The sequence below is a fragment of the Acomys minous genome, assembly GCF_964271855.1.
Source record: "Acomys minous genome assembly, chromosome: 9".
Taxonomy (NCBI): domain Eukaryota; kingdom Metazoa; phylum Chordata; class Mammalia; order Rodentia; family Muridae; genus Acomys; species Acomys minous.
Genome location: NC_140490.1, coordinates 15,731,494 through 15,743,233, shown reverse-complemented (window position 1 = coordinate 15,743,233; position 11,740 = coordinate 15,731,494).

Genomic DNA, 11,740 nt, shown 5'->3' with positions numbered 1-11,740 from the left:
TATCATGAACAGGTTAGTTACTTTCAGAATAAAGAAAATGACTAGAGGCAACAGACACATTACATCATCAGAAGAGGACATGACAACTCTGTATCTATCTGCACTAAACAACTACTAAACCTCAACACACGTAACAGCTATTGGTGGCAGAGAAAGGAGAAAAATGTCCAGCCTGTCTACAGTTATAGTTAAGGCCTGGAATGTCTGTTTCAGCAACTGGACCTCTAGGCAGAAAATTGTCAAGGGCATTGCGGGCTCTGAATAACACAGCTACCCGCTGGTGTCTAATCAACACACATAGAATGTTCCATCGACAGCAACAGAATACACCAGCCTCCCAGGTATGGAAGATTCACTAAGATAGACCATTCTGTGAGCATAACTTGCTCACAACAAATTAAAAATAATTAGTCATGCTAAGTGTTGGGGTAGAGAGATCCTTGGTGGGTAAAGGTACTTCCCTCCGAGCCTAAGGACATTGAATTTGATTGCAGGGACACACATGGTAGGAAAAATTTAGTTTCCCAAATTGTCCTTTGACACCCACTTGCACACACATTCCATGGCCAGTCTACACACACACACACACATACACACACACACACACACACACACACACACATCTTTAAAAAAAATTTAAACCATACAGAATATATTCTCTCATCATAAAGCAATCAACTAGAAATTGGTGATATAAAATTAAAAAGGAGGGTCTCTAAAGATTTGAAAATTAAATAATCTACAGATCAAAAGGAAGTTCTCATAGGAAACTAAAGTTATACAGTGATGAATGAAAATGAAAATGCGGTGTGTTACAATGAGTAGGGCAAAGTTAAGGCTGTCCTGAGAGGATGACTTCTGGTTCTGGCACCCTAGAAGAAGAGGAAGAGGATGAGACTAAGCCTACAGCAGGCTGAAGAACGGGCTACAAGGAGCAGGGATTGAAGGGCCGGGAGTGTTGCTCGGTGGTAAGTGTAAGGGCAAAATTAATGCCGTATTCTGTATGTAATGTATATTCTGCAATAAATGATGGTCTGTATGAGAGCTTGTCCGCTAGGTGACCCTTCTCCTTGCGTTCTGGGGATGACACCTGTCAGCAATCCCTAGAAACTCCAATGAGCAATTACATACAATTAACTCCCAATATTTCTCTGAGATAAAAAGACTTGCCCTCCAGACTCAGCCTCCACCCAACCTGCCTAATGATCAACATTCTTTGGAGCCACAATCCCTGCTTTCCTTTATAAGCCCATTGCCACCGAAGCTCAGGGTCACTCTCCTAGCCTGCTGCGTCAGGAAGGATTTTGATCCGAAGCTCTGAGCCCATAATACAAGACCCTGTGTTGTCGCATCGGTATAGAGTCGTGGGGGGGTCTCGTGATCTGGGTGATCTCAGTATTACACTGAGTGATTTCTGTATTACAATAAGGAGCTTATCTAAATTCATAATGACTCCATTCACTGTACTCTCCAGCATCAGGGTCAGGGCAGAGACCAGTGACACTGAAAACCCAAAACGAAAGACTACCATCAAAGCAAACGTGTGCTCTTTGGGAGATAATCAATGGAGGTGAGTGAGCAATAGAGTTGGGAAATCACTGGAGTTGAGATCAAAATCAGGAAGGAGACAGGGGCTGTCGCTGCAGAGTTTGTAGTCATCTAAAGGATAATAAGGGGATATTATGAATGACTTTACCGTCAGAAATTTCACAGTTTAGACTAAGCCAGTTGCTCAAAGGCCACAAACAGGGCAAGGGCTATTATAGCTCACTCAGTAAAGTGATCACCTAGGTCACAAACAGGGGGGCCTGAGTGTCTCCTAGCACCATGTAAGAAGCTGGGCATGGTGATACGTGCTCATAGCACCACGGCTGGGGAGATGCCAGATATATATGGCTGAGGCTTACTAGCCACCCAACCAACCCAATCAGAAAGCCTTTGGCAACAGTGAGATCCCATCTCAAAAAACAAGGCGGATGTATCCCGAGGAACAGGAGCAAAAGTGTAGTCATTCCCTGATGCCTTCTCACAGTGAGAAACTCGGGATGTATTAAAGCATAAATTGTAGGACTATTTTCTGTGAAATAATATTTCCCTTTAAATATTAAGAGATTTATTAGTAAGGACGAACCAAATAAAGCAAGGTTCTAGTCACTACTATTTCAACACCATCAATTAAACATTTCCTTATCGCTCTTAGTGACGGCATATTAAATTCGTTTCTTAGAGTGGGTGGTCCATCGGAAGATCCTAGCAAGGCATGTGGGGCATGGAGTTCCCCACCCTGAAAGCCTATTAACATTACCTGGGGCCTTTAACAAACTAGGTCAGTCTGATTAACTCTGCCTAGGGTGGGGCCTGGGCATCAGTCTATATAAAACATCCCTGAGGGGCTTCTAAGTGGCACGGGGATGTTGAATGAAAACAGAGACATATAAAACTTTAAAGATTTTTATTCATGTTAACAGGCATTCACAAACCATGAATCACCCATAAGGACTCCACTGAGGCACTAGAAGGGGAAGGTTCTACTAAGGTGAAGACAGAAGGAAAGAAATGGAAAATACATGATTGACTTCAGTTTTACAGTAGTTCTGTTTGATCTTTCTGGCTGGAAACCAACCCCCTCCTGCCCCCACCCCCCACCCCCAGGCAAATGCTAGCTGTTACTTAACCTTTGTCCCATTTGCTTTTACAATAGAGGCGTTTGTGGGCTGGTGAGATGGCTGAATGGGTAAAAAGTAGTTGCTACACAAACCTAGCAACCCGAGTTTGATCCCCAAGACCCAAGGTGGAACAAGAGAACCAAGTTCTTGCAAAATGTCCTCTGACCTCCGGACACTTGCTGCAATGGGCACATGCTTTTGTCAGCCAGGCCAGTGGGCGTCTGACACTACTAATAAAAAATTCAAATGAAATAAAATAGAGGCATTTGTAAATAGTGCGTAGGGTTTACCTAATGTGCAGATGGCTACTTGCATGGTTTTGTTGTCTTCTGGGGCTTGCTTCCCGGTTTAGTTTAATTGAGCCATTCAGAGGCAGAAAGAATGTGAATTAAAGGAAGGTGCTTACGAAGAGGCCAGGGAGGAGGAGGTTTGAGAATGGCTGTGAATGAAAGTTTGATTTCACAAGAGGAAGTGATTGTCTTCACAGACAATCCTGCACCTGGGCTACACCTGCAGCAATCACCCTTAGAGAAAGCTTGTGCCCCGAGGCGTGGAGGGAACACCTTCCCTGATGCAGCCTATCTCATTAGCATCTTCCTTCTCTTAAAACAAGCAGTGGTGTCCTTCCAAGGAACTGCAACCAGTTAGCAGGTGACAAAAGGAAGACATGGGGGTGAGTGGTGGGGAGAGGTAGGATTTATCCAGACTGAGCCGGTATTTAGTTCATGACATACATTATCACTGTTTATGTTGTTTTTGTCGACTCTAGGAGTGCTTCTTGGAGGAGCTGCATTTTGAAGGGGACCATCAGTGTTTGAATACAGGTGAGCACTCCAAGCAGAGGGAACAGCATCTGCACAGGCCCAGAGACAGGAGACAAGGAGCCATCTTCGAGGAACTGCATATGGTTTGGGATTACTGGTTGGTGCAAAATGGAAAGAAGTGAGAGGCTAGAGTGTGGTCAGGTCTTGAAGGTCGCAAGTGGAAGTCACAAGCCACGATCTGATGCCACGAGCAAGTCGGCCGGCCTCCCATTCACTTTACATCGGCAGTTTTAGGAACAGTGTGTCTGGCAACTGAAGGAATGCAGGGGCTTTATATCTGTGATCTTAAGGGAATTTTTTTATGATGAAAGTTTGCATTTGGAAAGTATTTTAACTGAACACAATTCTAGTTTCATAAGTTAAGGATCCAATTAGAGCACCTCCTATAAGGGTCGTGAGTCACCCAGAAACCTATCAGAAACTCTTAAAGAATATATAGATATAGAGACAGACAGGCAGACAGATAGACAGACAGTTAGATGATAGATAGCCTTCTCAGTATCTGAGATTGGATTAAAAAGTCTTTAGCATGTCAGGTAAAAAGCAGAGAAATGCAACCCCTCCTGACCCTTCTACCAAAGGCATACTCTGCTGGCCATCAGGGATTTGTGTCCAGGTAGCTTCCGAGCCATCCCCGTGCCATTCATCCTAACTCTCCCGGACCTGCCTTGCTATGGAAGGACCAGGAAGAAAACCAAACGTATATCACTTTTGAACAGTGTCTGCTAGGCACATGTGCCAGGCACATAACCTCTAGCCCTTCTGTTTCCCCCATTGTAAAAGGGTCCCTGCAGTCTCAGCACAACCTGAGAGCCTGTGTGGACTCTCTGTCCTCCTCTCGCATGGGAAACATCGTCCACACAAATGGGAGGCCAGGACTCCACATATCCTTATTCTGCCTCTTTTCCTGAGCCTTAGCCATGGGTGTTCATTCAGGATAGGTGGAAAATGGCAACTACACCAAGTTCCTGCATGACACCTCGAAAGTGCTTGAGGCATGTCTTATGTTTGTGACTATGACAACTCATGCATAAATTAGCAGTGTTAGCACCTGCCAGTATTAGTGTCCTGGGCGTGTCAACTCCTCTCTCTTCACTACATTTATGTAGTGCTGTGGCGGGTGCCATGGTTACCCCCCACCTGACAAATGAACAGCTCAGGTCCATTAAGATTAGAAACATGAACCACAATGTCTGCCCCCATGGTCCATCATCAGCAATCTGATTCTTTCTGGAGCCTAGCATCCGAGCAGACCAAGGAAGAGCTTGCCTGGCTTAAGGGAGAGAAAGTAGCTTAGGGCAGGATGCCACTGCTTGCAGGAGGGATGGGGTGAAAGGATGCAGCAGCTTTTCAACTTGATGGATTTCATGTCTGAAATTCCCCCCTGATACTCTCCAGATGCAGGAAGTGCTTGAAGTAGACATTATTCAAAAGCTATCCCAGGTGAATAATGCCATAATAAAACAGAAGGGAGTGAAGGCTGAGTGTCAGGGGATGTTTACTGCAGCGTTGGGCCAAGTGCTGGGGCTGTCTCATGCGGGGAATGCAGGAATGCTCCGCCGTCTGCTGTTGTCTATATGTACTGTCGCACAATCTTGTCTTCATGATTCTGGGACACGACAGTCTCCCCTGCAGAGCAATACATACATGAATATCTGAGGTCTAACTTCATTTTCAATTCTCAATCAACAAAAATTCCAAACTGGCCTTATAATCTGGCTGGGGGTTCCCCAGCTTGCCACTCAGCCTGTTTCACCAAGGTCAGAGCATATCAAGAGGTTAAAGTGTCGCATCTGGCCGTGAGAATCAGGTTGAGAAGGGACCAGAGACACAGCAGGCTCTAGGGTCTGCTCTTGGTTTGCAGAGTCTAAAGAAAGGTCTGTTTTCACCACGGTCCTCCTGCTTCTTGGCAGAGTGCTGAGGAACAGGGGCGTAGAAGTTGTAGACCTTAGCTTCGACTGACATCACAAGCCTTTTAAGCCTTAGTTCCCTTGTATGCCTCTCACAGGTAGTGGCATCACTCTGAGAGAAGAAACTGGCTGATTGTGGTGGACGGGAAAGGAGCCATTGACCCAGGAGGAACCGGAGATGGGGAAGAGATCCTCTGGCAGGGTCAGGGTCTAGGAATTGTAGTTCTTATTTCTCCCACCAAACAGCAATAAGAAGCAACTTGAGGGAGTAAAGACTTACAATAACTCATGGTTAGAAGGGGACACAGCCCATCACCACATAGATGGAAATAGGAGCATGAAGCGACCAGTCAATAAGTAGGGCCAGGTGCTTGGCTGTGCCCATTAGACTGTTGCCGTTTCCACCCTCTACTGAGCCTGGGTCTTCAGCCCACAATTAGGGTAAGTCTTCTCTCCTCAATTAAAACTCCCTGTAAGCAATGTTACAGACATACTCAGAGATGTATATCCTATATGGTACAAAATGCAGTCAAGTTGGGAGTTTCCCATCACAACTGTATCCTTTCCCAACTTGACACCCAAACATATCAGTTTTGAATCATGATATTCTACTTTTGGTCTTTAAAGGCTCATGGACATCTCATGATACAAAACATGCATGGCTCATCAGTGAGTCCACTAGGTAGGAACAGTCCCAAAATTATTGAAATGTCTTAGTTCAAAGTCTGTTTTGAGTGTCTGAGTAATCTACTAATTGCAAGGCCTGATTAATTTGAAATTTTATATTTTTAACTCAGCAGGAAAGACCCCAAACCCTGCAGCATACCCCAAAACCAGTATAGCATCTGGGACTTGTGACAGCATTACCTGGGCTCCATGGGCTTTACTAGCCCCATCTCTTTAGCTCTGTTGCCTGTGGAGCACGTGGCCTCTTTCTTTTGCTGGGCCCACTTGGTGTCTGCAGCTGTGCTTTGGGGAGCATTTCACATTACCTGGCATCTCCAATACCCTAGGGTTTCTATCACAACTCTGGCTTTCCTTTCACAGCTTCACACAAGGCCTACTCAGAAATTCTACACAACAGATAGTTCTAGCAGCACGTGAGTGACACTAAGTTCCACTGCTGCCTCGAGATGTGACCTGGCCTCCTTTCATGGCTGTAGAGTCCTCTGAGCTACTGTCTTGCTGAAACTGGCCTATAGTTCCCTGGCTGAGGTAAGAGGACTTGAAGGTGTTCTTTTTTTACACCCACTTTCCTTTTAAGTGAAAGTTTAAGAGTTCACATCATTATACTGCAGCTCAGGGTGGGTAGACCTTACCTACCTATATACCTGTTGTCCAAGTGCAAAATATGAGAAGTTTCTATTTAATTGTAGGAATCACTTTAACAATTTCAGTCAGTTCGTTTAACTAACCTTGTTTACCACGCCCACAACTTCAGTCAAGGATTTTTTACCAGGCTGCATTTTTTTTTTTTTTTTGGTTTTTTGAAACAGGGTTTCTCTGTGTAGCCTGGGCTGTCCTGGACTCACTTTGTAGACCAGGCTGGCCTCAAACTCACAGTGATCCGCCTGCCTCTGCCTCCCAAGTGCTGGGATTAAAGGCATGTGCCACCATGCCTGGCTGGACTTCATTTTTTAAAAACATCTTTCTATCTCATTTTCTCACCATCATTGTGACTAATGGCAGTGAGAAACAACCATACCACACACTGACTACTACGCTGTCTTGAAATTTCCTTTGTCCAACCACTCTTAGTTACTTTTGAACTCGGTCTTGTCCTGGTGGAGTTCTTGTTCCCTTTCCCCTTTAAATGTCACAAATACAATCTTTACTGTCTCTATTCTCTCTGTGCTCTGGTCTTCTGAACTCTCATCAGAATGGCCCGTACACTGTGCTTCCAGCACTCTGAGGCTTCTCTAGTGTGTGGCTTCTGTCTCTTCTATCTTCCTCCTGCAAGTCAGTTCCAAAGAGCTTCAAACAGCATGGTGCTTAGCCACTGCCCTGTTCTTGTGTTCCTTACGTTTCTGTTTGTTGTGACCAAATACTTGATAAGAAGTGGCTTAGGAAAGATTTACTTTGGCTTGTGGCTTGAAAGGGTACAGTCCAAGTGTGCTAGTCAGATCAGGAGTTGTCTGCCCTACTAAATCTTCAGTCAAGTAGAAGAGAGAGAGGGGGGAGGTGGAAAGAGGGGGAGGAAGGTAGGTAGGGAGAGAAGGAGGGAGGGAGGGAGGAAGAGGGAGGGAGGGAGAGAGGAATGCTGATGTTCACTAGGTGTTCTATTTTCCCTCTTCTGTAGGCTTTGAACTTTTCCAAACCTACTTTATTTGGGGTTCTTTAATGCTTATACCTCCCTTCCAACCCACTTGTCCTGAGAGGGGAGAAGAGGTTAATGGGACCAGGAGAGTTAGACCTTTTTAGATTCAGTTCCTCTGAGTGATTCCACTGGCATAGTCAGCTGGATTCCAGCAGACCCATTAAACAGCAAACCGGCAATTCAGCAAAGGTGACTGCGTCAACAGCCGCTTGAACCCAGACCAGCAGCCAGAATCCAGAGCAGGAGTGAAAAGGAGGAAGTCGTCACACATCTGGCTCCATAGGGAAAGCAGGGGCAGCTGGGTCAGGACCCAGGAAATGAGTCCTGTGCCAGGCAAGAACTGTGATCTCCAGAGCAGACTGAGGATTGATGTTGAGGTCAAGCTACGGCAGTATGGGGGGTGCAGAGGGGCATGTGGCATATTTGGAATGTGGTCATCAGTGACCTTTGAGGGAAGTGCTAGAGGACAAAAGGCTCACACTACCGAGCAGAGTGAGAGCCACTAAAAGACTTGAATCAGCTTCACAGTGGGCCAGGGGACTTTGGCAGACACAAGGACTTCTCCCAGGGGGTAGAGGAGAGGCCTGGAATTGAGAGGAGAAGCTAGGGTCACCCTGTACCTGAAAGAAGGAAAACCTCTGTGAAGGAGTCCCAGCAGCAAGCAGCAGAGACCAATGGGGAAGAAGTGCTGGCCTTAGCTAAGCCAACACCAGGTCCTGCAATTTTAAGCCCTCAGTTCTGATTATGTCCACAAAGTCTACTCCCTAGAGAGCGGCACACAGGCAAGTCTTTCTCCTTGAAAAGAGAAAGGGCAGACAGCAGTAGGAGAGGGCTGTAGCCCTCAGATGTTATCAGTGGATTCATAGGCCAAGTGGCCCCTGAGTGCTTCAGTTACACCCTAGATGTCCAGTTTAGGGTCCTTTGTTCCTCCACGTTGCTACCACACACAGATAAGGGCTTCCAGAACAGGCTGGTAAGAGAAACTGTCAAAAGTACAGTGGCGCTGGGTACCAGGAGGAGGAGGAGGAGGAAGAGAAGGAGGGGGAGGAGGAGACTTGATCCTCATCCCAAGGAAGCCACAGACCAGAGGAACAGGGAGATAGAGGAATGGACAAGGTGGGAGAAATATGTTTACACACCATGATAAATGCAGAGAAAAAGACAAGAAAGCACCTGTAGAAGAAAGAGATGGCACAGAAGGGCTCTCCTAGATGGAGAACCAAGGAAGAACTATCTGACGAGGCAAAAATGAAGCTGATGCTGGAGAAGCCACTAGAATTAGGGCAGGGAGGGAGTGATAGGATGGCCTTGGGTCCTCGAAACCACAGGGCTGGGTTTAGAAGGACGTAAAATATGGGAGTGGGGACAGGGCAGAGAGGCAGAGCCTGGTGCTGAGGGAGGAGGAGATGGACAGCAGGAGATCAGTAAATTGAGGTCCTAGGGAGGCTTAGTGAGCCATGATGAGGTTTTGATAAGCTCTGTTGAGGTGATGCCATCTTGGTGATGCCCTAGAAGACTCCAGTGAGCTCCAGTGAGCCTGTGCAGCCTGGTAATTCTGAGTACCTGAAGCAGGGACCACATCTTGAATCTGAGTCGAGCCAGGCTCGCAGCCCCAAGCACACACTCCTGATAACTAGCCTCACACAAGAACGGATGAGCAGTCTCCTCCTCTGACATGGGGATGGTGAATTTTAGGAAGTGTTGGCCTCACAGAACTCCCTCCAGTCTGGCCTGCTGGCTTGGACCTATTTGAAGGAGTTGGACCTGGCAGCTAACACAGACCCTTTGTTAATTACTGCCTGACATTTTAATGTTCACATTTAATTACATTCGCCATCACTCAGTGCAAAAAAACAAAAACATATGAAGCCTTGGAGACCTATCAGGGAAATAAGAGGACTTTTGTAAAGCCCTTCTGAGTTCTTGCTGAGCCCAAATGTGTTTTTCGTTTTTGAATGTGCCATTTGTGAGATGGGGCATTTAAAAAGCAGGAAAGCCTACAGGATCTGGGGGCACCTTCATACTAACCCCAACATACACAACGTGGAGTAGCGATATCTACAACCCCATCATCCTAATAGTGCCTCCCACTCCAGCCCCCATATTATGTTTCTTTTCTGGAACCAATGCAAGCTAACAGGAGAGTTTGCCTGTGAGCCCCAGGTTCTCAGTTCTCAGTCCAACTTAGGGCTATTTATCCTGAGTAACAATGTCTCCACTTCCTCACCAATGGAGTAGCGACAATGAATTACACCCTCTGGTGTGAGACACCTTCTTTTCCATGCTTAGAGTATTCACCTTAATCAAGGGATTATGTGAATATTACATTGCGAGCTAATTTTATAATTTTAAGTCATTTTCCATGGGTATGAATTTATCTTCCAGAGAAGAATCCTCCCTGGGGCTCCACCTTAGTGTGTTTATGTTGCTTTAACAGAATGCCCTAGGTTGGGTGATTTATAATGATTAGAAATGTATTTCTTCATGGTTCTGGGGGGCGTGGTGTACAAGATCAAGGAAGTGACATCTTAGAAGAGCCCCCGACCCATCCACCCCAGACAGGATTTCTCTGTGTATCCCTGGCTGTCCTGGAACTTGTTCTGTAGACCAGGTTGACTTCAAATTCAGAGAACCACCTGCATCTGCCTCCTGAGTGCTGGGAATAAAGCCGTGTGCCACCACCTCCCAGCTTTCTTGTTGCACCACCTCATAACTGAAGGCCAAAAGAGAACATAAAAGAAAGAAAAAACTCTTAAGCCTTTTAAATGAGCACTAATTCATTCATGAAGATAGAGAGCTTTTGACCTAAACACCTCCCACGAAGCCCTATCCTCCCATTCTGCTGGGTTACATCTTACGGGATTATGTTTTCGACGCATGTTTGGGGGAGACATTTAAACATGGCATCCGTGTTGAGCATCTCCAGGATTAAAGATTGCATGATAGCACACCTAGCTACCATTTCCCAATTTGACCTCTAGTAACGTACTATCTGGACACAACATGGCTGTTACAGTTATTGTTGCTTAATAAACTACCATTGAATTTAGTGGTATCCACAATAATTTTGTCACTGGTAGATGTTGAGGGTCAGGACATTGATAGGCTAACTTTTCTCTGCCTCTTGTTATCTATGTCTTCACTCATCGGTCTGCTGCCTGAGACAAACTGGACTCCCAGTTGGTGGCTGACCCTCAGCTGTTCTGAGCTCCTTCATGGAAAGGGTCTTACAGGAGGTGCTGTCTCAAAAATCTGATCCACTCTGGAAGCATGCAGCATCCCTTCCCCCGTTGGTTACACATAAGTCACTACAGACTACCCAGACTCAGCATAGGAGAACCGCTGGCCTGACGGGAGCTTGACAACATCTCTTTGCAGAAGAGCACTGGGCAGGGAGATGCTGTTGACACAAATTGGTAAAATGCTCTTAGCCAAAATGGCTCCCTGTCTCCAGAGAAACTTGAAGTAGAAATGAAAAGGGAGACAGGGAGTTTGGGTAGTGCTAGCTGTGGATACCAGTAGTACGAAGAACTGATATTGGACAGCTCAGAAGAGTGGTATGCAAATATAGATGACGGTGTCCTTTCATCTCAACTTCTCCAACGCTGCTCTGCAGAAATTTAAAAAAAAATGGAGCATAAAGATATTTTCACTGCTCATTCACTTTGTTCCCCTGCTCAAATGTTATGGATTCCACCTCTGTCTGGACTGTCTTCTCCAGGACACCACCCTTCAGCTCCCATTGGCCTTTCTTGGGTTGAAGCAACTACACCTTCCCCTGGACTCCTCATGCATCACTCTGTTATCCACTGCATCCTTCTCTTCCCCCTATCACTCAGACTCAGGCATTTCATCGTCCTCACATGGTAAATAATATTCTTAAAAATGTAAAGAGGACCTACTTCCTTCTCCTAAAATTTTCCCATATTGAGTCTGTGCTGACTTCAAGGGAAAAAACAAGGCTCTTTAGACCTTCTGAATTCATACTAGTCTGCCCATCTCTCCAGCTTTAATCCATTACGT